Source organism: Chelonoidis abingdonii, chromosome 11 (genome assembly GCF_003597395.2).
Source record: "Chelonoidis abingdonii isolate Lonesome George chromosome 11, CheloAbing_2.0, whole genome shotgun sequence".
Classification (NCBI taxonomy): domain Eukaryota; kingdom Metazoa; phylum Chordata; order Testudines; family Testudinidae; genus Chelonoidis; species Chelonoidis abingdonii.
Window position 1 is genome coordinate 515,002 of NC_133779.1, and position 13,002 is coordinate 528,003.

At 50.8% G+C, this 13,002-nt stretch overlaps 1 protein-coding gene across 1 annotated transcript in view; it reads left to right on the forward strand.

Annotated features, from left to right (window-relative positions):
• The first annotated feature begins 1,347 nt into the window (after positions 1–1,347).
• The window catches only part of BBC3 (BCL2 binding component 3), a 245,466-nt gene continuing 233,811 nt past the window's right edge, over positions 1,348–13,002 (forward strand). Inside the window, exon 1 of the mRNA XM_075070551.1 lies at positions 1,348–1,352. The gene's annotated coding sequence lies outside the window, so the exon portion shown is untranslated. The remainder of the gene's footprint in view (positions 1,353–13,002) is intronic.

The window sequence follows — 13,002 nt, forward strand, 5'->3', positions numbered from 1 at the left end:
GAGCCTCCTCCTGCACCCCAAATCCCTCATCCTTGGCTCCACACCAGAGCCTGCACCCCCAACTGGAGCCCTCACCCCCTCCAACCCCACCCCCTCCCTCACCCTGAACCTCTCATTTCTAGCCCCACCTTGGAATCCACACCTCTAGCCCAGAGCTCATACCCCTCCCACACCCCAACCTCCTGCCTCAGCCCAGAGCCCCCTCCCATATTTCGAACCCCTTGGCTCCACCTCCCAGCCTGGAGACCCCAATGCACCCCAACCCTCATCCCTGGCCCCACCCAAATGAGTGAGTGAGTGAGGGTGAGGAGAGTGAGCAAGAGAGGGAGGGGGATGGAGTGAGAGATTATGGGCCTTGGAGAAGAGGCGGGGCCTCAGAGGAGGGGCAGGGCAAGGGTGTTTGGTTTTGTGTGAGCAGAAAGTTGGCAACCTTACCCAGTGTGGAGAGTTCTCTGGATGCACAGAGCAACCTGCACTCAACCCCCACTCCCCGATGGCTTTGTAGGGGACATGGCCACAGCTCCCCTGCAGCTCTAGCTGTCTTACTGGCCCCTTTGTTATTTGCCATGGAACCGGTTCTTCAGCAGGCGCTCAGTGGGCATAGATGCAGCCAGACTTTTCCCTGGGGGCTCCAATGGGTGAATTTCCCCTCTGGGCAGAGATGGGCCACAGCATCATTTAAACCCTCTGACTTCCAGGCCCTGCTGGAAATGACCAGTTGGAGCAATTTCAGAGCTGCCTCCTGTACTACCTGCGAGTCCGCAGCCCCTGCTGCGTTGGAAGTGGCAAGGAGAAAGCATTGAGATCCAGCCTCAAGCCCAGAGGTCGACCACCTTTCAGAGGTGGGGTGCTGAGTCTTCATTTATTCACACTAATTTAAGGTTTCCCATGCCAGTTATACATGTTAACGTTTTTAGAAGGTCTCTTTCTATAAGTCTATAATATATAACTAAACTATTGTTGTATGTAAAGGAAATAAGGTTTTTAAAATGTTTAAGAAGCTTCATTTAAAATTAAATTAAAATGCAGAGCCCCCTGGACTGGTGGCCAGGACCCTGGCAGTGTGAGTGCCACTGAAAATCAGCTCGCGTGCCGCCTTCGGCACGCTTGCCATAGGTTGCCTGCCCCTGCTATAGCTGCTACCTGCTTCTGGGTCAGCTCATTAGCTGGAGCTGCCTCCCTCCCTCCCAACAAATGGGGAGAAAGGTGTGAAACTTTGCAACCTGCAACTGTGGATAGAATGAGCCTCTAGATTCCATCATGCCAGTAGCAGCCGCGGCGCTCAGCACAGAACTGGCACCGATGTCTGGCTGCTAGTCTTAGAGCACAAGATTGGACTACCTGAGCTCGCCCCGTGTGGCATGTCAGAGACACACAACACCACAAGGAAAACTGAGTTAATTTACAGTCCCAACTCCGAGCGCTTTATGGTGCAATTACAACACATCACAGCATAAATACTGTGCATACCAGCATAAATTACAAGAACCTTTCCAAGCCTGGAGCAATCTTTTGCTCTTTTGGAAAGAAGAGTTTTCTGGAGCCGCCTTCTGTTATCTTGCAGCTCTTAAAACCCTACAGCTAGGGGATGGTTTTGCTGGTAGACGTGAGAACTGGAGTGTGGTGGATGTTTTCCATACAAGGTGTTTTTCAGGACAGTTTTTACCTGGAAATGTCTGAATACCTGGCCCTAGGTTTTACACTAACAACAAGAGGAATCAGCCATTGGAAAGGTGCATGGTGAATTCCCCACCACCTGGAATCTTTAAATCAAGACCAAGCAGCTTTCCAAAAGAGCCACACTAGGTCCTCTGGAAGGGCTGGGCTGGAGGCAGGAACCCGTGGGTGAAGTTTGGGAGGAGCCCTGCTGTGTCAGGGCATGAGCGTCCATCGACCGATTGGGGTCTGGGGCTGCTCCCTGGGGGATGGCTATCCCATCACTGCGGGGTTTTGTGCACCTTCCTCTAGAGAGCTGTTGGTTCTGGCCCCTGCTGGAGATGGGAGCTCTGCGCTTGTCTAGTAATTCCTACGCTGCAGGGAGAAACCTGCTCTTTGTTCTCTCTGCCTGTACAGAGAACCAGTCCCCAGAGTCAGCAGGACAGCACCCAGCTCCCATCTCAAAGGCCTGTGACATTTCACTCCCTCCCTCCGTGTCTGCCCACATCGCAGCATCAAATTAAACGTTAATCAGCAGCCTCCCCAGCCGATGGTGTGAGGCAGGCAGCTGTCAGGAGAGTCCACTCCTGCAGCAGCTGCGGACAGCACAGGTTTCCTGACCCATCACTGCCCAGGAGGCAGAGTCTCCCACGTGGAGCTGCACAGGGCAGCACCAGCCTCTGGGATCATCCCCTGATCCAGCCGTGCTTCCAGGTCACATCCTGCACTCAGGAAGCAGCTGGGGTCTGTAGCCATCTGGAGCATCTCCCGCCCCTGAGATCAGCAGCTCGTGGGGCCATCTCTGGGTTCTGCTTCCCTTCTTCTGATTCGTATCCCACCTCTGGCCCATGGTGCCCAGCGCGATCTGACCAACCGCAGCATATCCCATCTCTCTTCCTCATCTGTGCCCCTCCCCGAGATCCCCACTCAGACTGACACACAGGGCGGGGGGGAGGGTAGCTGAGAGAAGCAGCTGAGTCCTCAGCCTGTGCATGGGAGTGGGAGTCCTGGCCACTGCACAGATCCCCTCCTGCTCACTTTCAAGCCATGCCTGTCACTTTCCCAGGGAGCTGCCTCCTTAAAAAATCTCCCACTGTCACAGCAATCGTCTCCGACTGAAGAGGCACTAGGAATTCATGGCCCATGAGGCTGTGACATTTCATTGCCAAGGAGGATGGGAAAATATCACTGCTCAGAACCCCCATTCCCCCCTACCCCACAGACTGCTGCAGCCCCCTCCTTCTGACCCAGGGCCTCCGCCTCGGGGCTTTCTGCCAGAGAACATGCTGGGAGAGCCCAGTGGGCCAGCTAGCCCTGTGTCCTGGCTCTGCCAATGGCTGACGGAATAGAGCCATTTTTCAGTAATCCGTCCTGTCATCTGGGCCCAGCTTCTGGAAGTCAGACGTTTAGGGACACCCCTTACGGTTGGTTTTAAGCCCACTGCCTATCATTTTATCAGCTGGTTCTTGTGTTACATGAAGGGGTAAATAACACTTCCCTATTCACTTTCACCACACCATCCATGATTTTATAGCCCTCTGTCATATTGCTCCTTGGTCATCACTTTTCTAAACTGAACAGTCCAAATCTTTTTAATTTCTCCTCATACGGAAGGTGTTCCCAGTGGCAGCTCTAGAAATTTTGCTGACCCAAGCATGGTGGCATGCCGTGTGGGGTCGCTATGCCGGCCGCCGCAAGGGCAGCAGGTGGCTCCGGTGGACCTCCCACAGGCGTGCCTGAGGAGGGTCCCCTGGACCCGCAGCTTTGGTGGACTGCAGGAGGTCCACCAGAGCCGCCTGCCGCCCTCCCAGCGGCCGGCATAGCGTCCCCCGCGGCATGCCGCCCCAAACATGCATTTGGCATGCTGGGGCCTGGAGCCGCCCCCCATTGTTCCAAACCCCTAATAGTTTTTGCTGCCCTTCTCGGCACCTTTTCCAATTCTAATGCATCTTTTCTGAGAGGACGTGACCAGAACTGCAGGCAGTATTCAAGGTGTGGGCATGCCATGAATGTATGTAGAGGCAATATGATATTTTTCTTTTTATCTATCCCTTTCTTAATGGTTCCTAACAGTCTGTTTGCTTTTTTGACTGATGCTGCACATTAAGCAAATATTTTTAGAGAACTATCCATGATGACGCCAATATCTTTCTTGTGTGGTCACAGCTAATCTAGGCCCCATCAGTTTGGATGTATAGTTGGGATTAGTTTTGTCAATGTGCACTACCCTGCACTTATCACTGCTGAATTTCATTTGCCATTTTGTCACCCAAGAGAGACAAGGCAGGTGAGCTAATACCTTTTACTGGACCAACTTCTGTTGGTGAAAGAAACTTTTGCGCTTGCACTGAGCTCTTCTTCAGGTCATCCAGTGTAGTGAGATCCCTTCTTAACTGGCTTGAGTAATTTAGTACCACCTGCAAAGTTTTCCATCTCACTGTTCACCCACTTTTCCAGATCATTTATGAATATTTTGAGCAGCACAACTCCAACAGAAATCTGTGAAGGACCCCGGCACGGCTATCTATGTCTCTGTTGTGAAAACAGACCATTTCCCCAGAACCAGCCTGAGCCCTGTTAGGGATGATCAGAACGTGCTCTCCATGTCCTGGCGAGGGAAATGGGATCTGAGCTTGGCTGGAAATGTTAGTTCCTGACATCATCTGTGCAAGATCTTTGGAGACTGGCTTTACTGGGCAGGGTGAGAGGCGCTTTGCACAGACATGCCTCGCCAGAGACAGAGAGAAAAGGACCGTGCACAGGTTCTCTCTTCTGTAAAGGGGCTGATGATTTTTCCCTACAGGCCCTTTTAAAACAAGAGGGGGATAAGGGAGTGGAAGGTCATGCTGTACCTTCGATCACGTGCTGCTTGGAAGTCTGGCAGTTGCTGAGATAGTTCCAAGAGCAGCAGCATTTGTGTTTCTTGTGGCGTGTTTCTTAGGTTACACTGCAATAAAACACCCATGTCTGGCCCAACTCAGCTGCCCAGGGCTCATGGGGCGCGGGTTGCGGGGCTATGAAATTGCGATGTAGAAGTTCAGGTTTTAGCTGGAGCCTGGCCTCTGGGATCCTCACGGGGTCCCAGAACTCAGGCTTCAGCTGAAACCTAATCACCTGCACTTCAATTGTATAGTCCTGCAGGCCGAGCCTGGGTCAGCTGATTTATTATATTGCACTGCAGACACATCCTTAGTGGTAGGTCAGGGCTGGGAGGCCAGACTGCTGGGCTCCAATCCCAGCTCTGGCAGGCAGCTGGGTCTAGTGGTTAGAGCAGGGGCTGAGACATTGATATTCACCTGCCTCTGAATCTATGCCAGCAAAGCTTTATGAGATGCTGGACTGGCAATGAGCAGTAAGAGGGAACTCATGCAGCCCTGACTTCTGGAGAGGCAGAGTGGTTTCATCAGCAGTTCTTAAAAGTAGTGATGAGGTTTTCTAAGCCAGGAGAACAGCTGGGTTTTATTTAATACTCACAGCCCAGGCTTCAACTTAACCACCACTCCCCAGAGTGATTCCTTGTGGAAAAGGGTATGCCAGCCTCAGAGCAGGGGGGGTAGAGGGAATCACTTTTATTTAGCCACCTACCCATCATCCCTAGGGGGAGGTAGGAGGTGCGCGTATGTTTCTGGTTGCGTAGTACTTCAGTTCCTCTGCTAATGGCAGCATTCTGCTCCCTGGGTTCTCACTGAGGGGCATGTGGCCACCTCCCTTCTGTCTTCAGTCAAATGGAGGCATTTAAATGGCATGGAGTTAACGCGTTTTAGTGAATGCAAACCTCCCAATCAGCCACCTGGCTCAGAAAGGTTCTTTCCACACATCGCTCCAGCAGCAATCTCTACAAGCATCTCTTGCCAATGCTCCCAGAGCCTGGGGTCCAGAACCTTTCCCTCCTGAAAGACGGGATCGCAAGGTGGGGAAAAGGATGAGACCCACTGATCTCTATTCAGGTTCTCATGTCGTGCCCGGCGCCATTGGGTCGGAGCCCCTGCTGGTCCATACCTGAGCTGTGAGCTTTTCTGTACCCACAGGTCAGAGTAGCACAGGCTGTGTGTGTCTTTACACATCTTTCAATTGTGGGAAGTGAACTGGCAGTGCTGCGGCTCCAAGCTGTGCATTCGGCAATGTATGAGCCTTGCAAAAGCAGCGACGGTCTCACCTGACGTGCATGCTTGGGCTGATGGGATAATAGAGGGAGCTTGGTCATGCATGCAGACCAGGGCTGCTGCGACAGCAGGGCTGTTTCCTTTAGAATAATCAGCACAGCTAGATTTGCAGAAATTGACACAGCTGGCGCTCTCCTTGAGTCAACAGTCCCCCCATCATGGGGTGGTGCAGTGCAGCCATTAGCATTAACTAAGCTTCCCAGCGAGCCATCAGGCTCAGAAAGATTCTTTCCAGACGTCGCTCCAGCATCTATCTCAATGTCTGACCAGCAAGCGTTTTCAGACGGGGCACGGCGCTCTCAGCAAGCGTCTCTTGAGAATGTTCCAAGGACAGCCCATTTACACACTGATCGATGTGAGACCTGGGCAGGAAGGCCCAGGACTGTGAACCTCTGAGTCACTCATCAAGCTGCATCTCTCTTGGCATTAATATTTAATAGAACAAGGGATGGGGCAGCTGAGATTTACTTCTGTGAGTAGAAAGACCAGCGTCTGCCTGTTTTTTAATAAAACCCTCAACTCTCCACCAGCACGCATGGTGAAGGACACCCACATGGCAGGTGAGAGTTACCATTCATTGAGCCGCTGACTCCTAGAATTCCGAGGCCAGAAGAGCCCATCACCACCTAGTCTAACCTCCTGCATAACCCAGGCCAGAATCTCACCGTGGGGCACCTGCACTGAGCCAACCACCTGTCATTCTGCCTTTTAGAAGGATGCCCAGAGTAACATTTTTCCCTACGATTCTGTAGCTGTTCTTGCATGATGCTCCCTGTAGCATCTGCACCTCTTTTAAGAGTGGATCAAGAGCCATCATGCCTAACGTGCATCATGTGCTGTTTGTGCTTTCCTCCTCTCCCTGCGGGGGAGACACACACACGGCGGGTGTCTTGCCTTGGTAGGGTTTTGTTAAATACACCTGTCACCATGTAGGTCTGTTAGAGATGGCAAGGCCAAAGAACTGCGCCTTGCACTGGGAGTGGAAGGCAGTGAGGTTTGCGATGGTCCTTAGTTCCTGGGGGAGTTAATTTCACAACCTCAGACTGGCTCCAAAAGTCTCTTAGCGACTCTGTTTTTAAGAGTGACTTGAGCACTGTGGTGCTTTGGATAATTTTACCCTCAATCTTGATTTAAAGACTCCAAGTAATGGAGAAGCCACCATACTCTTTGGGGAACACAGTTCCAGCTCACTGAGATATTTGCTGCTTGTTCCAACTTCATCTTCCTACTTCTGGCCCTTTGCTCTCAGAAATCCCCGTGGGGGGTAGGGGGGGCTTGTTGGCCAAGGTGACACAGCAAAGCAGTCTGCAAACACCACAGAGCTTTGCAGAGACGAAACAACCAAACTTCCACTCCCCTGCAGAGTCAGATTCCACCAAAAAGGAAAATGCAACCATAATTTTTACTCAAATATATTTCATCTTCTGGCAGGCCAGCACTACAGACAACTGTTTAGAATGCCCCCATGTCTGTGAGACAATGTCAATCTGTTTTATTATCTCATTATCTTCCTGCTGACTGCTCTATGCAAGAGTGAGAGTTGGCAGAGGCGGCCAGCGCGGACTAGCACATGAGCCTTTCCCAAGTAGACGAGTGAGTGAGTTTAACAGATTTTAACCAGACAGAAGGTTTTAAGCCAAGCAGAGACATGCCACCCCCCTTGCTCAGCCTGTAATAAAACCCAGCCCCTAAATCTAGTGCAGCAGCTGCCTGTTCCCAAGCGTTTGTCTACACAGATCTGCATATGTGTGGACTCTGATTTCAGCATCAGTTAAACTTGCTCCTAACTGTCTGAAGCTAAACTGAACTAGGAATGTCAATGCAGCCTCATTGTTATTGTACATTGCAGAACACCCCGCAGTGCAGGACAAAGAGATGGTCTTTTCCCCAAAGAGCTCAGGCTGTAATGGCTGGATCCACGAAGGAATTTAGGTGCCTAGTTGCCATTTTAGGTACTTATGTCCAAAATGTAGGTCCTCAAAAGCCCTCCTCAGCTTCCACTTAATCCTGTAGGTGCCGAAGTTCCCAAAGTGCTGGGTCCACAACGGGGACTTAGGAGTTAGATGTTTCAATGCTGAGTCCAAGCTCTAGCTTCAATGGCTTTGCCCACCCATTATCATAAGTCTCCTGACGTCTGGAGTTTCCTAAAGGCTTTGGCTGCTGAGATCTGTCACCTGAGCCTCTCTTGGCTTTCGTTTAAAACATTGAAGTTACATTTAATTAGAAATAGGTGCACGTGTTGAAATTGTGTATAATTAGCCAATGATTTTTTAACACGCTGGTTGGCAGTGTTGCTTAAGCAGCTGTGTAACACCACATTTGACATTAAAACAATGCAGCTCCGCATGTTGACAGACACTCAGGCTTTGTCTCCACTGGAGAAGCAACTGAGAAGGACTGGTGAGTTTTCTCGTTAACACGCTCTGCATTCAGACACCAGTGCAATGCAGCTGCCACGCTGTCAAATGTAGCTCAGGACGCTAGTTGCTTTGTCTCACGCTCTGCCAACACCCAGCTATGTCTACATTGCAGCCAATGTCAGCAAAACCTGCGTTGCTCACGGGGGTGACTATTGTGCACACAGCGCTATGTTGGTGGGAGACGCTCTCCCAGTAGCTTCTGCCACTCAGGGAGGTGGGTTTTTATGCCGACGGGGGAGCTCTCTCCCATCTGCATAGAATGTCCTCACCAGACGTGCTGCAGTGGCACAGCTGTATCAGAACAGCTGCAGCACTGTATGAACAGACATGGCCCCAGTCACAACCGATTGGTCAGCAGATGGTGGCCCACCAATTCTTTCCCACAAGCCTCCGGGGCACCCCGTTCTCCCGTGTCCTACCTAGCTTCATACCCTTGCACTGTCCCCTCACTACACAGCACCTAGCTTCATATGCCTCTGCGCTGCATTCTCAGACGCTGAATTAGACAGCTCCCTGTTCCTCTCTGATCACCCATGAGCTGCTTTATAGAGGACCACAGCTCCATGAGCCTGATCCTTCTCACCTGGGCCAGGGAAGGGAAGCCACCTGGGACACGAGTCTGCTGAACAAAGTGGGCGCGAAATGCTATTAAATTGTCTGCACAGGTTCAACTGGTAAGAGGTTAAACTGCTAACAAGGGGCTGCGTAGATCACGTACTTCAGGTTAAGACAGTCTTGTTTCAGGGGGATAGGTTTAATGTAAATTGAAATCAGAGTGTCCACAGAGGGGTGTGCACTGGTTCAACTAAAGCTGTTTCAAAACTGATTTACATTAAACAGGTGCCACTTACTGCATGTGAACAAGGCCCCATCTGCCCTGCCGCTGGGAGCAGGTGTCCCAGCCAGGCTCGACAGACTCACGCAAGCAGGGCTCGGGGTAGGGTGCTAAAGATACCAGTGTGGACGTTGCAGCTTGGGGGGGGGGGGGCGGGTCTGAGAGTCCACAAGGCTCCTGTTAGTATGCTAGCACCAGTCTCTCTATCCAGGCTGAGTCGCTCACTGCCAGCTGCAGTGCAGTGCGGGAAGGGCAACATGTGATCTGGCCTGGGATCGCCAATAATCGCAAGGCCTGCACTTAATCTTCCCTCTGGAACCAGAGAGATGAGAGCCAGCCTCTGACTCCCCAGAATCACATCCTCCAGCGCTTGGGCACTTCTCACGGTCCCACAGCCAAGCCCTGACTTGGCTCAGGTTGGCCAAGCAAAGCGGAAGCAAGAGGAGCTGACTGAAGTGCACTGAATTGGAAATGATTGCTGCAGTGCTGGGCAGACAGGGGCATCTCTCTCTCCCTACACACCCTCCCTCAGAGCCAGGACTCCTGGGTTCCATTCCTGGTGGGGGGTAGTGGTTAGAGCAGGAGGCTGGGAGCCAGGACTCCTGAGTTCCGTTCCCAGCAGGGGGATAGTGGTTAGGGCTGGGATGCACACAAGGTTTCTACCTCCAAACATCACTGAACACCTGGTCTTCATCTTCTGGTCCCCATGCAGCACATTCCCACTTTATAGGCCATTCTGTTAAATCAACAACACACAAGATATTTTTCATCTTCACTTCACTGGCACATCAATGATTTCTTTCTCCTTCCCCTCTGAGAACACCCTGGCCTCTGATGTATCTTGTTTTCTTTTCTTGGCTAGCATATATTTTCAGAAAAACTGAACAATGCTAAGGATTTGTTTTGTCTTATTAACATGTATTGTGGTTCTGATTCTTCATTTATGCACATCTTTGGAGCGCTGTAGATACAGCTAGTGTGTGGGCTTGGATACCAACACAACCTTCCCCTTGTGTGCACATCTCCTCCCCTGGTTACTCACGCTATCAGGCCTAAATGCACCCCTCTCATGGTGCCTGACCTCCTAACTAGTCAAAGTTAGAGCCAGGAAGAGAACCCAGGTGTCCTGTCTCCTTGTGTCCCTTGCTCCAAACTCCTGCTCCCCACTCAGTCCCAGAAACAGAACCCAGGAGTCCGGACTCTCTCTTTGCCTGTTCTAATGCCCTCACCGGCTGTAAAATAAGGCGTTAGCAAATCTGCTTCCCCACCATTCCCCCAGCCCCGTCCATCTCTCAATGCTTCTCACCAGGCCAGTCACTCTCACCTTTTCGGCAACTGGCGAATAATTTTTCCAGCTGCCTGTGGCTGGAGAGGACACGTCTGCACTGCCAAGGGAAGTGGGCTGGCAGTTCATGTAGACATATCCAAAGTAGCTTTGATCGAGCTAGCTCAAGTACCCATAGCAGGGTTGCCAGACACACTCTGCTCACCCAGGACCCAGGGTACACGTTTGAACGGCCACGCTGCTGTTATTGGTAGGTACCCAGGCTGGCTTGGCTATAGCTTGGGTACATCTGCAGGTGCTGCATGTTGTGTTGACAGACCCCTGTGTGCATGTGTGGGCAAGCAACCAGGACAATGTCTGTGTCGAGATGAGGCCAGAAAATCAGCCCCCAAGTCTCCAGGGCTGATGATTTGTTGCCTTTCACCAGTACTAAATTCACACTGGAAAAGGAAAAGAGCCCTTTCAAGAGCACTGGGGAGATGTGCCCAGGCCCTGTCCTTGGTGGGGAGAGCAGCAGCCAGACACTGGCTTCTCTGCTAGCAGCAGGCTTCTGTTCCGCCACTCTGGGCACCACAGAGTCATTCACTCTTGTGTCTTTTAATTGGAATAAAGGGATTCTGACAGTAAAGCTCGCCGGGACGGCTGCCTGCAGGACAAAGCCTATAAAATATGCCAGGTAGCTCTAGGCAGGAGATTACTTATAATGCTAACTTCCAAAGGACACTCAGAGAGCGCCACAACCTAGCCCCTCCACAAAGCCGCCTGCACAGCTGTGTTTTCTGTAATATGGGAGCATGTTCCCTGCCAGACGCCGAATGGGCCAGAGGTGGTCTGTGCTATGGGGTAGGTTTCTAGCCTCCTGCTCTCCCCACAGGCCTATAACCCTTGTTCCTGTCTCTGGTTAATTGGCAGGCTGCATGAGGTGGCTGAGAAGTGGGGCCACCACGCTGCACAGTTACTAGCTTAAGGTTTTTTTCCTAAAAGAAGCCACTAGCCGGGATACTGGTATCTGGTCTCATCATGCGTCCTGAGTTCCTGCTGTGTATTGTCTGAGTCTGGGGGAACGTGAGGGGCACTGTGCTGCATGGGCATCAGTTTCCAGGGGGCTGCAGCAGCATTTTCTGATCTTTGGTAAGCCGTCAGCTTTGGTTCTTCTGCCTGCTCCTGCTTCAGATTCAGAGGGCCCTATCCTCAGCTAGTGTAAACAAGCAGAGCTCTATTGACATTCCTGCAGCAATGCTGATTTATACCAACTGAGGACTCAGCCCTGAATCTCCTGAGGAGAAGTCAGGACTTCAGGGAAAGGCATTCTTTAAAGTTCTGCTGGCATTAACAAAAAAGAGACACAAACCCAGCTGCTACAGTCAGTAATACAATTTTGTTTTACTTGCGTATGGAGAAGTTTAATGCCTATGCAAAGGCTTCCCTCTCTAAAAGGGTAACAGCCTACTACAACTGTCAGATAGCAGTTTTACTCCTTTGGAGAGACAGGATGGTTCAGCAGTCAGGGGACTAACCTTGGGTTCAATTTCCTCCTCTGATGCAGACTTTCTGTGTGACCTTGAGCCAGTCACTTAGGCCTGGTCTACACAACATTTAGATTGACATAGCTGCATCTCTTGAGTTGAAAAATTCATACCACTGAGTGCCATAATGAAGCCGATCTAATGGCAGGTGTAGCCCTGGCCAGGCTGACAGAAGAAGTCTCTTGTTGACCTAGCTACACCACTCAGAGAAGTGGGATTACTTATAGTGATGGAAAAAACCCTTCTGTTGATGTAAGAGAGGTCTACAGCTGCAGTTAGTGTAAGCATAGTTTTAGCGTCCCTATGCCTCAGTTCCCCATCTATGATATGGGGCTCCTAGCACTGCCCTACTGCACGGTGAGGATAAATGTAATAAAGATGGTGAGGTGCTCACCTACGATAGTGGGTGCTGTATAAGTAACTAAGATAGACAGCGTAATGCAAGTGATAGCCGCCCATACTTTCAGCACGGGAGGTCCTGAGATCAAACCTGACTTATGATCCCAGCAGGCGGAAGTTAAACATAGCTATGCTGAAGTTGGTCCTAAAGCAGAGACTCCCTAGGAGGAGATGTGATGACAGTGCTATGTGCATTCATTCCTTTGCTGTCCAACTGATTCTAACAGAAACATGTCACTGCTCCGCCCTTCAAACGGCCTGCATTTTCTGCTCGCATTTTCCGAAGCAGAGTTAATGGAGCACAGGATGCAAAACAATGCTAATGGACCATGACGCATGTTCCGTGCAGGTATAATGTGATATGTGCAAAGCCAAATGAATATTTCCTTCCAAACAACAAACCCACTTGCATGATTGAGGAGAGAGGGAAGGGGAGGATCCGAGATGTCTATATATATGGATCTAATGAAAATGCCATTAAAATATATTCCCTGTTGACCAGCACATCTGTATCATCTCTGTATCCCTTTAAGCTGATGTTACAATTTGCAAAGGGATGAATTAACTGTCACCTGGGAATCTTGGCCAATCTGTCACACCGTAGGAAAAAAGAGACTTTCTTTCACTTTCTTTAAGGTGCTATCTTTAAAAAGAGCTTTTGGGGAATAAGAAGTTAGAAACAAGGCATGCATTTTCAGTAGCGAGGGTAAATAACCAC